Source organism: Lissotriton vulgaris, chromosome 9 (genome assembly GCF_964263255.1).
Source record: "Lissotriton vulgaris chromosome 9, aLisVul1.2, whole genome shotgun sequence".
Lineage (NCBI taxonomy): Eukaryota > Metazoa > Chordata > Amphibia > Caudata > Salamandridae > Lissotriton > Lissotriton vulgaris.
The window spans coordinates 608,422,677-608,439,623 of NC_141697.1; the positions used below are offsets into that span (position 1 = coordinate 608,422,677).

The 16,947-nt window shown below is 48.1% G+C and overlaps 1 protein-coding gene across 1 annotated transcript in view; it reads right to left on the reverse strand.

The window, feature by feature from the left end:
* The window catches only part of SPTBN4 (spectrin beta, non-erythrocytic 4), a 1,634,043-nt gene that overhangs the window by 995,936 nt on the left and 621,160 nt on the right, over positions 1–16,947 (reverse strand). The window lies entirely within an intron of this gene.

The window sequence follows — 16,947 nt, forward strand, 5'->3', positions numbered from 1 at the left end:
TGGCCGTGTGTGTCTTTGAGTGGTGTATGAGTGGTTTTGTTGGTCAGTGTGGTGTGTGAGAGGCTCTACAGGTGTGTGAGTGAGTCTCTGAGTGGTTATGTGAGTGTGTATGTGGATGTGTGAGGACCTGTGTGGGTCTGTGAGTGGTTTTGTGGGTGTGTAAGGGAATTTGTGAGTGACTGAGTGGCTGTATGGGTGAGTGGGTGGTGTTCTAGGTCTCTGAGTGGGTGTGTGAGTGGCTGTATGGATGTGTAAGTGGGTGTGTGAGTGGGTCTGTGAGTGGGTGCATTTGTTTTAATTGGAATCTGGATCCGCAGATTTACACAGGGGGCCACGCTAAGCACTGCTGTGGATCCGCGGTTCTTCGCGCACACAAAAAAAAGTTTCCCCCCAATGTCTTCTCCATGAAGGGTCCCTACAGACCCCTCCATCAGTACCTTGGGGTCAGGATACCTCTATCCTGGCCCCTTATATCCTAGTTACACTTTATCCACCCTCGGAACTATGTCCTCATTGACAAAATGGCAGCATCAACTTTTCTGTGAGGTTGCGTCCAAATAATCATGGCATTGTTGTTGACACCTGGATCCACCACTGTGGGACTGCGTCTCTAAATATGCATAAATATATTTTCCTTAATAACTCCAAACCTACTGAACAGAATTACACCACATTACGCAAAGCACGTTTTCTGGACCTAAATCTAGCTTTCTGCCAAATTTGATGCAATTCTGTTCAGCGGTTCGGGCTGGAGTCGCATCTAAAATCCCTATGGTAAACTGCATAGGGAAAATGTGTTTTGTGACTCATCATTTTTCAAAGTCCCGGCTTGACGAGTCACTGCAACACTTTACAGACAGCAGATGAAGTGAGTGGCAAGCTAGTTTTGAAAATTTAGTGAAGATTCGTCGAACGGCGCCAAAGTTATTAGCAAAAGAGAAAAAACGCTTTTCCTATGGAAACCTGGTCCTAACTATAACTACCTACTATCAAACACCAGTAGGTTATATATATACTAGCTTACTCGTCGCACGTTGCTGCGATCTCAGAAGAGAGGAAATTTAAGGAAACTCGTTATGATAACATTCAATTTACATTGTGTCATTTTTATTGAAACGTATTTATTTTAATATCGAAAACATTTGAAAGTGTGGCTTGAGCAGTGCGTACTCGATCTGCTTCCAATCTTGATTCTCATTGCTCTCCTGTTTCATTCGAGTGGGCTTGAGCAGTGCGTAATTGATCGGTTTCCAATCTTGATTCTCGTTGCTCTCCTGTTTCATTTGAGCAGGCTTGAGCAGTGCGTAATCGATCTGTTTCCAATCTTGATTCTTGTTGCTCGTTTGCTTGAGAAGAATGGGCTTGAGCAGTGCGTACTCGATCGGCTTCCAATCTTGATTGACGTTGCTCGTTCGTTTGAGAAGAACGTGCTTAAACAGTTTGTGTTCGAACAACTTCTAATCTTGCTTCCTGTTGCTCGTCTGTTTCTTAAGCTTGTAATGCCTGTTTCTTTTGTGCTTCAGATGTAGATCTACCAATCGATTTCCGTTTGGGGGGCATAACTGTCGCAATGCTCGCAAATTCGCTGACAATTTCAGTATTTGAAAGATTATGAGGGCCCTGTGGGGCCAATATTTTAAAAAAATGTATGCCAGAAACCTTTGCGGGAGTGTTCTCAACAACTTCCCAAAGTTTCATGGTATCGGATGAATGGTGTAGTAATGCATAAAGGACAAACAGACAGACAGAAATACATTTTTATATATATACTAGCTTACCCGTCGCGCGTTGCTGCGATCTCAGAAGAAAGGATATTTAAGGAAACTTGTTATGATAACTTTTAATTAACATTGTGTCATTTTTATTGAAAATTATTCATTTTAATATGGAAAACATTTTAAAGTGTTGTTTTAATTCTGTTTATTTATTCGAGTGCTTGTGGAAACACGATATTTTTTGTTTTTCCGTCTGGTGCGTACAAGAATAAATCTGAAGGTTTTCCGACGCGTGAGCTGGCCACATACAGTTGTCCATGTGAGAAGCACGGATTCTCCAAATCTAGTCCACACACTTGCAGCAATTGTCCTTGTGCTTTGTTGATGGTCATTGCAAAAGAGAGTCGCACCGGAAACTGTAAACGTTGCGTACACGAATAAATCAGAAGGTTTTCCGACGCGTGAGCTGGCCACATACAGTTGTCCATGTGAGAAGCACGGATTCTCCAAATCTAGTCCACACACTTGCAGCGATTGTCCTTGTGCTTTGTTGATGGTCATTGGAAAAGCGAGTCGCACCGGAAACTGTAAACGTTCAGTGTTGGAAAGATTATGAGGGCCCGGGGGGCCGATATTTAACACATTTTTCTTTCTTGTTTTTTTTTGCCAGAAACCTTCGCGGGAGTGTACTCAACAACTTTTAACAATTTTTTTTATTTATTTATTTTTTGCCAGAAACCTTCGCAGGAGTGTACTCAACAACTTCCCAAAGTTTCATGGCGATTGGTTGAATGGTGTGGTAATGCATAAAGGACAAACTGACATACTTTCGTATATATATATATAAAAATGTGTATTTATGAAAAGAATACCACAAAAAAACAAGACAGGCCACTATCAGTGCTTCATTGTCTATTCAGCAGCCATGGGGCCCAGAGGAAGAGTTACCACAGAAAGGATAAGGAAAGGTTGAAGAACACAACTAATGTGGCAGTGGTCAGCAGAGATGAAATAAAAAATGTGCAAACTCAGATCCCCAAGGCATAAACGACCTAATCTACACAGTGCTGCGAAAAAACACAATGGGCTTGAATCTAGGTCATATTCAAAGTTCTGTTGCAGCCTCAACTCCAACGCTTTTCTCTGCTGTTTCTGACTGTCAGATACGATTCACTGATGGAACTTGCCCCTCCAATGTCAGCCATCTTGTTTCTAGGTCCTTAGCTTTGATTTTACTGATGTGTTGTAATACATTAATGTAATTTTTAGTGTTATGCATTTTTTGATCAAAGAGTTGCATGGTGGCAGCCCTTTTAAAGGGAGAATACTTTGGCTCCTGACGATCAATTTTACATTTAAGACTACCCGGTTACACATTTTTCTTTAGAACGTATGATAATAATTTTCCTTATCGAAATCCAATTACCAAACCATAACATGCTATCTCAATGCATGTAGAGGACTTTGATGTTTTATTTATAATAATCTTATTCAGTGCACACTTGTATACCCAATGCCCAGGGTTGCGCTGAAATGTAGCAGTGCACTTTTAAAAAATCTTTGGTGCTGAAAAAACCACAAATACATTGGCTTAAAACAGGGAAAATGTGCCACCAAATTAAAGAAATAAAAATTCTGAGTGAGTTCACATTTCGAAGATAAACTATGCCTATGGCGAATAGGCATTCAATTGGACAGGCATCTATTTTAGTTCATAATGCAATACTCATTTAATTTGTATGCAGCTGACAGAACTTAGCACTCATTAAACTGCAGAACACTGCTGTTATACAAAACCTGCATCAGCTGGAATATTACGCATTTCTTATTCACCGAGCAGAAGCCCGCACGCTAACATGAATACTGTTGCTCTTAACAGATTGGCAAGGAAAGCTGATATAAAGACAAGCCACAAAAAAAGTACAAATCAAATTCAATGAGAAATGGTGGCCACGTCAACCATTCTGAACATGAGAGGGTGCACTCTTAGATATGCAAGTTTTCTGAAAACTAATCAGACCAGATGAAATTGTACAGTATCTCATTCGAAAGATGGCTCTGATCATTAAGGAATTGCCCCTTTGATGTCAGCTCACTCGAGGGACTATAAGCGAATAAGAAACCTTCCAGGCACACTAATATATTCTGAATCTTCAGAACCCCCACAATCTATCACAATCTATCCATGTCACAGTGTTGCAGCTTTGTCAGGAAAGATTAGCCAGAAATTACAGGACAATCATGAGAAGAGCTCAATGAGATTGTTAAATCATGCACAAAGAATGGTAACAAGACCGCCTCCAGTTTCCCCGCTTTTGTAGGAATATGTCGCATATTTGACTGCCCTATGTGATTTGACCATCTTTTGAACAGTGAGGTATCAAAGCACTTGAGCCACACATGGAGGATGCTTGTGAATGTTCTAATATTCTTAGATATCCTGCTGCATACGTCGATGCACAGCTCAGGTTCTACACATATTCAAATTGCAGGTAAATTGAGTGTTGTGCTTTCATCTGAATAAGAGTGAATGAACCTCGAAGACAAATGGTTTGGTAGGTCCTAAATTGGGCACAACAAAATTAACTCCTTGCCACTGCTGAATGCCTGGAACCGGGGACAATCTATTCTCCAAACACTTGCAAACAATCGTAGAATATAGTTTTTTTCATTGGCTTAGTGTTAAAGGTAAATTGGAAAAGATTTCTAACGTTGCCGAGTGGGCTACCAGAAGCCACTGGTTACATTTTAAGACAGACTAGACCCTTCTTGGAGACTTTGGGCCAGATGTAGGTATCCAAATACCGGTCGGTAACGGCCGAAAATACCGATTTTCGGCCATTACCGACCGGTATTTGGATACTGAGATGTAGGGCATTAAAAAATCCAGACTCGGTAATTTTACCGAATCGGTAATTTTACCGATTCGTTAAAATTACAGATTCTGTAAAATTATCGAATCTGTATTTTGTAATGTAGGTAACTGTAAACAGTGCTACAGGGCTTTAAGGATTCGTTATTTACCACCAACTATTAGTTGGTGGTAAATAAGGAATTCCTATGTAAATGCATAAATGTGCATTTACACCTGTGCCATGTGGCACACATACATGTCCTTAGGGCATGTATGTATGCCACATGGCACACAAGCACTAATCAGGGGTGCAACAGGGTGTCAAAGTGACACCCTGCCACCCTTGACTTTTTCGGAATTTTTACCGAATCGGTAATTACCGATTCAGTAATTGACATTCATTCCTATGGGCCTCCAGGCCCATAGGAATCAAATTCGGTAAATACCGAATCTTACCGATTCGGTATTTTTTACCTTCTTTTTATCTACATTGCAATTACCGATTCTAAAATACCGAATCGATAAAATTCGGTATTTTAGAATCGGTAATTTGCAATTACCTACATCTAGCCCTTAATTCTAGTCATCTACTTGGAGTTCTCGACGAGCGACCTACCAGTTTCAACTACCACGCATACCTGTCCTTCCTCCTGTTCGCGTACTCAGTTTGAGGATCTTGAGGGGGGACAAATCAGTAACATCATGCAATCAATAAAAACAGGATCCGCCTTGGAGCCCTGCCCACCCAAGGTCTACTTACCTATTATCGATACCATCAGCCCAGCTATTATGATGGTCTGTAATACGATAATCAGGTCAGGAATTTATCCAAATGCCCTAAAAAACACTCTATCTAAACCTGTTTTTTTTAGCAGTGGTTTTATAAAAGAGCAGTTGAAGAACTATAGACCCATTGCCAGTCTGCCTTTCCTAGCCAAAGTGGTCGAGAAGGCAATAAATGGCCAGCTGTCTGAATATCTCGAGAAAAACAACCTGCTTGATGACACGCAGTTCGGTTTCCGGAAACTCCACGGAACCGAGACTGCCCTAATTAAGGCAGCCGATGACATCAGAACCATTAGAGACCTTGGAGGGACTGCTGTCCTCATAATGTTGGACCATTCAGCGGCCTTCGACACGGTTAATCATTCTGTTTTGATTGACCGTGTCGGAAATATGTGCATTGCCGCCAAAGCCAAAGACCTGCTGGCCTCATTCCTGTCTAGCCGTACACAAGCAGTGACGCTGGGACATTTCAAATCACCAGAACTTGCCTTACCATGTGGTGTCCCTCAAGGCTCATCTCTAAGTCCGACACTATTTAACATATATGTGTCGGACTTAGCTAGGGTAATTAAATCATACCACATGAGCCTTACTTCCTACGCTGATGACACCCAGCTAGTGCTTTCCATACACAATAATGGAGATCAGGTGGCAGCACGCTTTCAGGAAGGCATGTCAGCAATCAAAGACTGGATGCACACCAACTGCCTGAGGCTGAACTCCGAGAAGACGGAGGTGGTTGTCTTCGGAAAGATCTCCCCCCCATGGTCAGCAGACTGGTGGCCCTCAACCTTAGGAGCCGTACCAGTACCAGTAGCCAGGGTCAGAAACCTGGGAATAGTCTTTGATGGGAAGCTCAACTTTATGGCACATGCCAACCAAACGGCGGCAAATGCCCACCACAAACTCAGGCTTATCCGCAAAATTATCCCACTCCTTTCTGAAAGTGCTGGCAAAACTGTGGTGAGCACCCTCGTGCTCTCCACTTTAGACTACTGCAACGGCCTATTTGCTAATGCACAAAACCGGGTACTCTCCAAGCTGCAATTGATTCAAAATGCGGCAGCAAGAGTACTATCTAGGACCCCGAAATTTAAATCTATCAGTCACACCATCAGAAACTATCACTGGTTAACAATCCGGAACCGCATCAAATTTAAATCCCTCTGTTTGACTTTCAAGGCTATTCACAACCAAGGCCCAATGTTCCTGCGAGAACAGCTCACTACCTACTGTCCATCCAGACAACTGAGATCTATGTCACAACACCTTTTGGCAGTACCCCGCCCCAGGACAGTCAATTGGGGAGACAAGCGCTTCACAGTGACAGCAGCCAGACTTTGGAACTCGCTTCCGTTCACAATCAGATCTTGTCATTCCCTGCTCCAGTTCAGGAAGCTGCTGAAGACGTGGTTGTTTAACCAGTAGCGAGTCCCATCTACCACTGTGCGGCTACTTACAGAGATCCTAACAGTAATCTAAACGCCAAGACGCCCACGGGCAAACGTATGCGCTTTATAAATTTCAATAATAAATAAATTAATTAATTCGGCTGTAAATTTCCATAGTTAGCTTCAGATAACAGAAGCCACTCACAGCAAAACAACTCAAATTATTTCTTCCTAATTAAAAAATAAATAATTTTCTGTGACTTGGACACCAGCCAAACAGAATTTGAAGAAATGTCTGGGTAAATTGAGCATCTGCTCTCAACTATGCCCTCGAGGAGCAGTGATTACAGAAGGCGTGCAGGTGATCGAGACGGCCATCTTAAGCACCTAAGAAGGGAGGTATATTTTTTGACAACCAAATTTATGTTGTAGATCATAGCAAGGGGTAATGCAGGACACGGTGGTATAGGTGATTGGAATTCCTACCAATAGTATCAGTAAGTATAAACTAAAAGTTGCTGAATTAAATTCTTGAATTAATCTCACCTGTTGGCGATCACTTGTGTTGCATTCCAGTCCATTGTTCTGCAACCTCCTTGCCACTCTAGAGTAAGAACTACTATATGCTAATCAGTCCTAGTTCTGTTCTAGTAGGAACTGTCTAGATCAAATTGCCAGGATAGGTATCTTCCAGACGGGAACACAAGTAACTCCAGACCGGTTCCTACCTATTTAGGCAGATCATATAAGTATATCATGACTCCTGTGGCACAGTATCACTAGCACATTTATAAATCTGGCCATACATGAATAGATTACAGAACTGGGGCGTGGCTTGGACACCGATCGGGATGGCGGCGTGAGCTCGTAGCTCCGCGCGGAATCCCGCTAATTCTCCTGTCTTTGGCACCCTGGGCGACCCGAGGTCGACGCTCCTGCCCTCTGAAGGGTGAGGGGACAACCGGGCACAGACGGAAAGTGGCTGGGGGACTGCTGGCCCCGTGGAGACCGAGTTGGGCGACGGCCGAGGTGTTGCCGAGAGTGAGAAGAAAATGGCGCCGATGAGGACGGGCAGCCCCGGACATCACCTTTGAGCCGAGTTGTCGCCGGCTGGCGGGAGGCCCTGCAGCTGATAGATCGAGACATTGGGGACAGAGGCGCCAGTTCCTGAGGTCAGGGTACAGTGAATCGCCCCGCCCGGGCCTTGTGGTCCCTCGCTGGCCGCCATCTCTGACTTCTTCTTTCCCCCCTCGGGCTTCCGAGGGAATCGGCGGAACAGTGCCCGCCACGCTGGTCATTGGTCCTGAGGGCATCGGTGGCGGCGCTTGACCCTGCTCAGTGTCAGGTAGTTCGCGCTGGACTACGAGCGCAGAAGCTGGTCGGCTTGCTGGCCTGTGACGCAGTACCCTGAGATGGCGGCGGCCGGAGGGCTGGTGGCTGAGGAGCGCGCTGAGAGGGACCCGGCGGCATCGTCCCGGATGGGCGAGACTCCCCCGCCGGAGTTGGATCAGGAGCAGCGGCTGCACCGACGTCTAGACGCCATACTCGATGCGATCACCTCGACCAAGGAGGCGCTGCACCAGGACATTGCACAAGTGGCCACGGGACTGGGGCTACTGCGAGCTGACCATGCAAAGCTGGCGGATAGGGTCAAGGACCATGATCAGCTGCTGTTGGACCTGAAGCCGTCGGTGGTGACCGCAGAACACAGGATCACGGATATATTAGCCCGGTTGGACTCGTTGGAACGACGGGCGGAGGATGCAGAAGGCCGCAACAGGCGAAACAACGTGCGGGTCGTAGGCCTGCCGGAGCGAATTGAGGGGGAGGATGCGGTGGCCTACATGGAGAACTGGTTTCGCACAGTGGTGGCGCCGGAGGGGCTTAATCCTTTCTTTACTCTGGAGCGAGCCCACAGGGTGCCTGCTCGCCCACCAGGGCTTGGCCGCCCCCCCGACCGATGGTGGTGCGGCTCCTCCATTATAAGGACCGGGATCTCCTCATCCAGCGGGCTAGGATGTCGGGCCCGTATGAGGTTGAAAACAGCAAGGTCACGATCTTCCCGGACTACACTCAGGCGGTCCAGAAGAACAGGGCATCGTTCCTAGCGGTGAAGAAGGAGCTCCGGGAGGAAGGCATCCAATACTCCTTGCTCTACCCGGCCAAGCTGCGGATCATACTGGACGAAACTACGCACTTTTTCCAGACCCCAGACGAAGTTTGGCAATGGCTGGTGTCGTATAGAGCGGGGACGGACAGGTCGCATAAAAGTAGGCGAGATCAGCCTAAGCAACCCCGGATCAGACAATCGCAGCGCATCAGGTCCCGCAACAGGCGCCAGCGGGAGAAACGGGAGGCTCAAATGGCGGCGGAAAAGAGAGATGCGCTCGCAGCGACGGCGGCCATCACGGGGTCGCAACAGAACAGTGACCGGGTGGAAACAGACTCGGGCGGAGAAGGCAGCAGAACGGGAGAAGACCTCTCAGAGGCGGAAAGCTCGAAGGGGCCGGTGGTGACCCCCCAGACCTCTGATGGGATATTTTGCGGTTGAGACTGTGTTGGGACTTGTTCGAGACCTAATGGTAGGGCGGTATCCTGTTGGAGATGAGTGGGTTGCCGGGGGGGGGGCTGAGCGCGCAGTAAGGGATGTGGGCGCGGGGTGCGGGCTCCGCTAGCTGGGGTCGGCGATAACTCACCCCCCTTGGGCCCTTAAGGCCTGCTGTGGTGGAGACCACAGGGTAGGAATATGGGTAGTTGGATCGAGGTTTGGATTGGGGCTGACATTGGGTTTGTAGGCTCTGTCCTGGGGAGTGGGGGTTGGGGTGTTTTTTTGTTCAGGGTGTGTTCTGGGGGGGCAACTGCTTTGAGGGGGATGTGAACTTTTGTTATCTGGATCGGACTGCTCGATGTTGGTATGGGGACATTACCTAACCTGAAATGCCTGACGTGGAATGTCTGGGGGCTGCGAACTATGGTTAAACGCCACAAAGTACACGCATACCTGGTGCGCAGAGGGGTACAGATTGCTATGCTGCAAGAAACCCATCTGACTAAAAAAGAGTGCGCTGCGTTGCAAAAAAGATGGCGGGGCCAGGTGTTTGGCACCACTTACTCGGCATATGCCAGGGGGGTGCTGATTTGGGTGAGGGCGGGGATACCGTTCCAGGTGCTGAATCAAGTGGTGGACCCTGATGGTAGGTTCGTAGCAGTGGAGGGGAGGCTGTATGGAAGGGACGTGGTTCTCTGCTGTGTGTATGCGCCAAATACTGATCAGGCTCGATATTTTGATGACCTCTCTGGGTCCTTGGCTTCTTTCCTGGCGGGCCCGATAGTGTTAGGGGGGGACTTCAACTCGATTACGGATGTGGCTCTGGATAGGTCCCATCCCCCCCTAGTAGACTCCCCGGTGCGCAAATTGGCCATGCACAGGAAGGATTGGTAGGACAGGTGGGGGTTGCTGGATGTATGGCGGGAGCAGCACAGGGACACCAGGGATTATTCCTTTTACTCCGCTCTCCACGCTCTGCATGTTAGGATAGATTCGGTGCTCTGTAGTGGGTCCCTAGCCCCATTGATCTCTCATACGGAATACTTGGCCAGAACCATTTCAGATCATAACCCCCTATTGGTACACATCCAGTGGCAGCGGGAGCGCTCGGCGATACCAACATGGCGGCTTCGGCCGGAGACGCTAGAGGACTCAGTATTCAATGACGCTGTCCAGCAGGATATTGGCCGTTACTTTGAGGAGAATGAGGGCACGGCTACGAGTCGGTCCACTGAATGGGATGCAATGAAAGTGGTGGTGAGAGGGGTGTGTCTGGGTAGGTTCTCGAATGCTCGCACGACTGTGTTGAATGCACTTATGAAAGCGGAAGAGACTTTGAGAGATTTGGAGCGCCGCAGGCCGGCCAGCCCGGACTTACAGACCCAGTTGTTGGAAGCGAAGGAAGTGGTCGCCGCCGAGACGGAACGGTTGAGGTGTTACGACTACAGGCAGTACACCATTAGAGCGCATGCAGAACGGGACAAGGTGGGCACGCTCTTGGCCAGACTTGCCAACCCGGAACTTAGGGGTTGCCCGATCCTTAGCATTAGCAACGCACAGGGGGAGATGGTGTATTCCCAGGCAGCGGTTTTGGAGTGCTTTCGGGGGTACTATCAGGAATTGTGTCAGAGTCAGTTGGGAGTGGAGGTCCAGGACATTGCGGAGTACCTAGGGGCGAGGCAGCTTCCGGTCCTAGATGAAGAGGACGCGAAGGAGTTGGGTGGCCCGATCACGCTCACTGAAATACGGGTGGCTATTAAACATATGGCTCGTAATAAAACGCCCGGGATGGACGGGTTACCAATAGAATTCTATCAGCAGTATGTCGACAGTTTGGCCCCCAGGCTCCTGGTGGTGTACACGGAAGCTTTTGAGTCAGGAAGCTTGCCTGGGTCCATGCGTGAGGCCTTGATTGTCCCGCTCCTGAAGCCTGGCAGGGACGCAACGGACGTGAGGTCCTATCGCCCGCTGTCCATGTTGACGGTGGATTACAAGATCCTGAGCCGGATATTGGCCACCAGATTGGCCCCACACATGACGGGCCTGGTGCACAGGGATCAGGCTGGGTTTATCCCCACGAGGAGCACGGCGCTGAATATTCGCCGCATGGTGGGGATAATGGACGCCATCTTGGATGGGGACGGGGCCCAAGCGGTCCTGTCCGTGGACATCAAGAAGGCCTTTGACAGCTTGGAATGGACCTTCCTGGATGGAGTGCTGGAGAGGTTTGGCATGGGCGAGGGGTTCTGCCGCTGGACGAAGGTCTTATATGCCTCGGCGACGGCGCGGGTGCGCTTGGGTGGATTGGTGTCTGCGTCATACCCGGTGGGTAGGGGCACGAGACAGGGGTGCTCCCTTTCTCCCTTACTGTTTGCGCTGGCGATGGAACCCTTGGCGGTCCATGCGAGGTCGGGTGACCGGTATGCGGGAATAACCAGCGGCGGGCAGCAACATTACATATCGCTGTATGCGGACGACCTACTTCTGTATCTCGATGATACGGCGCGGGCCCTGGAAGGAGCGATGGACCTGTTGTCGGAGTTTGGCCGGCTGTCGGGACTTAAGGTCAACTGGGCGAAGACCTGTGTGTTCCCGCTGAGAGCGGAGTCGCCCAGCCCTGCTCACGATTTGGGGGTGCTCTGGGAGCCATCTTGCTTCACTTATCTGGGAGTCCGCATCTACCACGCGACCGCGGACCTATTGGAGGGCAACATCGGTCGGTGCGTTCGGGCGCTGAGGGGCAGCATGGCCTTCTGGTCGACCCTCCCGCTGACGGTTCTAGGTCGGATAGCTCTTTTAAAAATGGTGGCGCTCCCCCGCTTCCTATATTACTGCCAGACGTTGCCTATTTGGATTCCTCAGGGGATCTTTAGAGATCTGAGGACGATGATTATTGGGTTCCTATGGGGGCATGGCCGCCGTAGAGTAGCGCTGAGCACGCTGCTTCGCCCCAAGGTCGAGGGAGGCATGGCTGTGCCCGACTTTGAGCTATATTATCTAGCGGCGCAATTGCAGGTCCTCACGCAGAACGTGGCCAGGGTGTTTAGGGGGCCGGAGGCGGACCGAGAGCAGGGGATACAACGCCATGTGTTGTCCTACATCGTCATGCAGCAGAGACTTGAGTTGCGGGGCCTCACTATGGAGGAACGGACTCTCAGGCTGTGCTGGCAGAGGAGCCTTAGGAGAGCAAAGGCGACACGGCCTTATGCGCCGGAGATCCCGATCGGTATGCTGACGGCCTTGCCGCACGGGGGTGACTGGTCCCCATTGCTGGATTGGGAGGAGGCGGGCCTGCAGGTGGTAGGAGACCTGTACATCGATGGGGCCCTGGTGCCCTTTGAGGTGCTTCGGGAACAGTTCGGGCTGCCTGATGGGGGGTTTCTCCTACATGCGGCGGTGGTGGCGGCTATACAGAAGCACTGGAAGGGGGGGCTCATGGAACCGACCACGACTATGGCGTGCCAGTATGTGGTGATGGCAGCGGGCACGTTCAAGGCTGTGACATGCCTCCATAATAGGATGCTGAACGAGGGACTGGAACCGCTCCAGGGGCTCAAGGCTAAATGGGAGGAAAGTGTGGGCAGACCCATTCCTGACACGTCGTGAAGTCACATCTTGCGGCGCACGTGGAAGGGCACGAGAAATGCGCGCTTCCAGCAAGTGCATTTCTATGTGCTCCATAGGGCCTACCTGACCCCCGAAAAAATACGGCGGTATTTCCAGATACAAGATGCTCGGTGTTCGTCTCTAGGAGCGGACATGGATCATTTGCTCTGGGGGTGCTCGCATTTGGAGGCCTACTGGGCAGAGGTGGGGGACCTCTTAAACGATGTGACCGACAGGGAGGTGGAATTTGATATGGCGGCGTGCTTGCTGCTCTGGTTCCCGCACACCAAACACACCAAGGTAACGAGCAAATTTATTGATCTGGGTCTGATACTGGCGCAAAGAGAAATAACATGGCATTGGAAGTCCAAGGGCGGGCCGTCACTGCGGAGATGGAAGAATGAATTGCTGCGGTGGTCTGAGTGCGAGAGTGTGCTCTGGATGAGGCAGGCTGTCGAGCTTGGTAACGAGAAGGCTTTGGATGCAGCGCGTGCGTGGGAATTGGTGGTGCAGGCTTTGCGTGATTCTTTGGTCGAGGATGAGGACTGAGGGAATAGGACCAGTGGACACTGCGGGGCAAACGAACACAGAGTTGTCATTGACACTGTAGTGGATCCATCCAACACATCAGCACGAAGCACACACCATCAGCAGTTGCCGGGGTGGGGACATTGGGGGGTTGTTCAATGGGAGTTTGGGGTGGGTCGGCAGCCGAGAAGCTGGTTGTCCGTAAGGGCGACTTCGAGTCACGCAGGCTAGTTAGGCACCGTGCGGAGCTGGAAATGGTGGGGGGGAGCGGCCTGACATGTTAGGCTCTATGGCGCTCGGGGTGGGCCCTGGAACGGACAGTAGCATTGATCATACTAGCGGAATGGCTGACGAAGGTATTGTTGAGGGTGGGGGGGTAAAATGCAGATACGTAAGACGATCTTTCGACCATGGTCCCTATGGGACGCTCACCGTGATGTTTTCCTACTGAGTAGAGTATTATGCCGCCCGGCCTCCGGGATGCGGGCTGAATGGCTGTGTATGTTATACGCTTTACTGTTGATCGGGGGGGATGTCACGAGTGGACTGGTTGACTACTTGTATTCTGTGGTTTTTAATTCTGCAATAAAAACAAATAAAAAAAAAATGAATAGATTACAGAACTCTGTATTATTTTGCTCTTATCATACACATCGCTAACGTGCCTCTTCCCCAACACCAAAGACGTGTTCTCTTCAGGAACTGCAGCGTGCTGCTGAATTCCTTTGATGGAAAACTGACCTTTACGATTTCTGTTCTCTGGCCTAACGGCTAGAGCAGTTGACCTCGGAGCTGGGGAACTGATTTCGAGTCTCAGCAGGGATGCTGAACATCCTGTGATTCTGGGCAAATCAATTATTCTCCCTGTGCCTAACAAAAATTAATGCGTCCGTCTATAACGCAACTGGTGCTCATCTAAGACGCTCTGATACCTTCAGGTCTAGTTTGCTCAATATAAAACTCCATTTAAAATAATAAACACGTAAAACGGTTACGGTCAGATTGATCATGCTAATTCAATGTGAATGAAGACCTATCCTTGAAATTTCATGTAAACTCCAAAGCAAGCTCACAGTGTTTTCAATTGATAAATACAAGACAAATTTTAACTTCCAATATAATTATAACAATGACTGCAACAACACTTTGTATCTACGAATACTACAATATTTTATGTGAGACCTTTGCAAAATTAAAATGCTTCTGCCAAACATATCCCCAAGTTAAGACAAAAAAAATGTGATTGCCAGTTTCCCTACACTTCATTGACTACCAGGACCAAATGGGTGAAATTCAAAATTCCCTGTATCTCTCACTGGGCATTTCTTGACCAAAACCCATCCTTTGCAATGATTAAGCTCACTTGAAAGTAAGGCAGCTGTACAATACCAGGGTGCAGCAGTCTGACTGACACTTAGCCATTCTATATCTAATCAGGACAAGCATAGAAGATGAGACAAGCCTCATCAGAGTCAGACCCACATCCCAACACTTTGTTTCCAAAACATCTGGCTAAAATGATCCGAGGTCTCTAATAAAGAACTAGAGTGGTAGCCTATCCCAAAGAGTGTGCTAATGGTGGGGGGCGGGAGGCACTTGCTGCTGGATATAGAACCTTTAGAACCCTTCAGTTGTCTAAGGGGCAAATGGAATATGTAGATGAAACCAGTTCCAGCTACAAGTTCTAAAGCTTTGCTTTAATCTCTACCTTTTTTTCTTTCTTCATACACATTAGTCTTGCCTTCAATATTGACTTAACAATTCAATTGCATGATGAAACGTAATATAGAGTAGGGAAGCCAATTTACAAATTAACCCTGGAAATTATTTGCCATAGAAAAAAAGATAATTGGAAATTAAAAGACATTGGAGTTGGTAAGAGACTACCAACACCAGCCGTGGCCGGTACATTGGGGCTGAGGGGCCATGCCCCCAACCTTTTGCCCCTCATCGAACTGTGTCTGTCAGGCTTAAAAAAGGTCAGCCTGACAGACACTATTTTCTGGTCAGGGATCCAGGAACCAGATATGCGCTAAATGCGCAGGCTCCTGGCTACCTGAGCTGAACTTTGCTGGTCTGAGTAAGTCCCAGATCCTGTGGTTGTGATCTCCTCAGCTCAGCAAAGGTCCCCGAGGGCCTTTCCTCAGAGACGAGGGGAGCATCGCTGATTGCCTCGCACCTGGGCACTTCAGTTTTAAGCCCTGAAGCGCCCATGGTCCAGTGTCAAGTCAATCAGTGACACTTCATCACAGAGTGGGGTGAGGTCAGCATCCTCACTGACCTCATCACATTCAGTGATGATGCTGGAACTGCTGCTTTTCCTCAATGGCTGGCCTTATGTCAGCCATTGAGGAAGGCAGCAATCCCAAGCCTCCTGGGGCCTCCGAGGCAGAGCTGCAGGTAAGTGTGTGTGTGTTTTTTTTAATTAATGTTTGGTGGGTGCATGTATGAATGTTTGGTAATGAGTGTTGAAAATGGATGTGTTTGTGTGTGAATTCATGGCTGTGAGTGTGTATGAGTATGTGTGCCTGAGTCCCGTTCGCCCCCTCCCTCCTAAACTTATCGGCAGCCACAACCCAACACCATAGTTTTGTAAAGGATATTTAGTACACAATGTTTCTGATAATAATCTTGCTATATATACACTGACAATCAACTGTACCAACACCTCAATTGAAACAGCACATTTCTGCTCAAACTGTAAGTTAACTCAGATAACACCAAATGTAGTAAATAAAAAGCTTACAAGGTACATAAAATGAGCTGGTTTCGAGGACAGTCTTTGATTTGATGTGATGGTGAGTCTGCATACCAGGACTCTTGCCTGTAATTTTCATAATCTATCCCTTTTGCAATGCCCCCTGAGTATCAAAGCTAGAATATAGAGGTATACAAATATTGAGGACAAAATATCGAAAGGTAAATAGGTATACTTTTTCTATACCTAACTTCACATATATGTACCTTCACAATATATATAACTTCAAGTTATGTAGAAATGGTGTTTGGAATAGTATTTTTTACTTTTTATATATGAACTTACTTTTTGATATTTTGGTCTTTGAGATTTTGTCCACAATTAGTACAGTCATCCTTTTTCAGCTGTTGATTGTTATTGAACACTAAGACAGAATTTATCTGGAATGTTAACGCTTGTGAAATGGATAATGAAAACATGGTTTACTAAACTCTCTTGCTGCACAACACCCTTCATCAGGATATTCCACAAACATCAGAGCATAACGCCTTGCAAAACTCCTCTGTGGAATAATCTAATAAGCCAGGACAATTGCAAATGCATTAGCTGCGGCCTGTGCAGGTAAGAGTAGTGGGGCCTAGTTGGGAGGAGAGGGAGAGGGATTCAACAGAAAACCACGAGGGAAACTTAAATAAATAATTAATTTTCCCTCATCGTTGTCTGTCGAAATCACCCCCCCCCCTCTTCCCCCACCCAGCCCCAATGCCTGACTGCTCTTACCTGGACAGGCAGCGGCTGATCAGAATATGATTTGATACAGC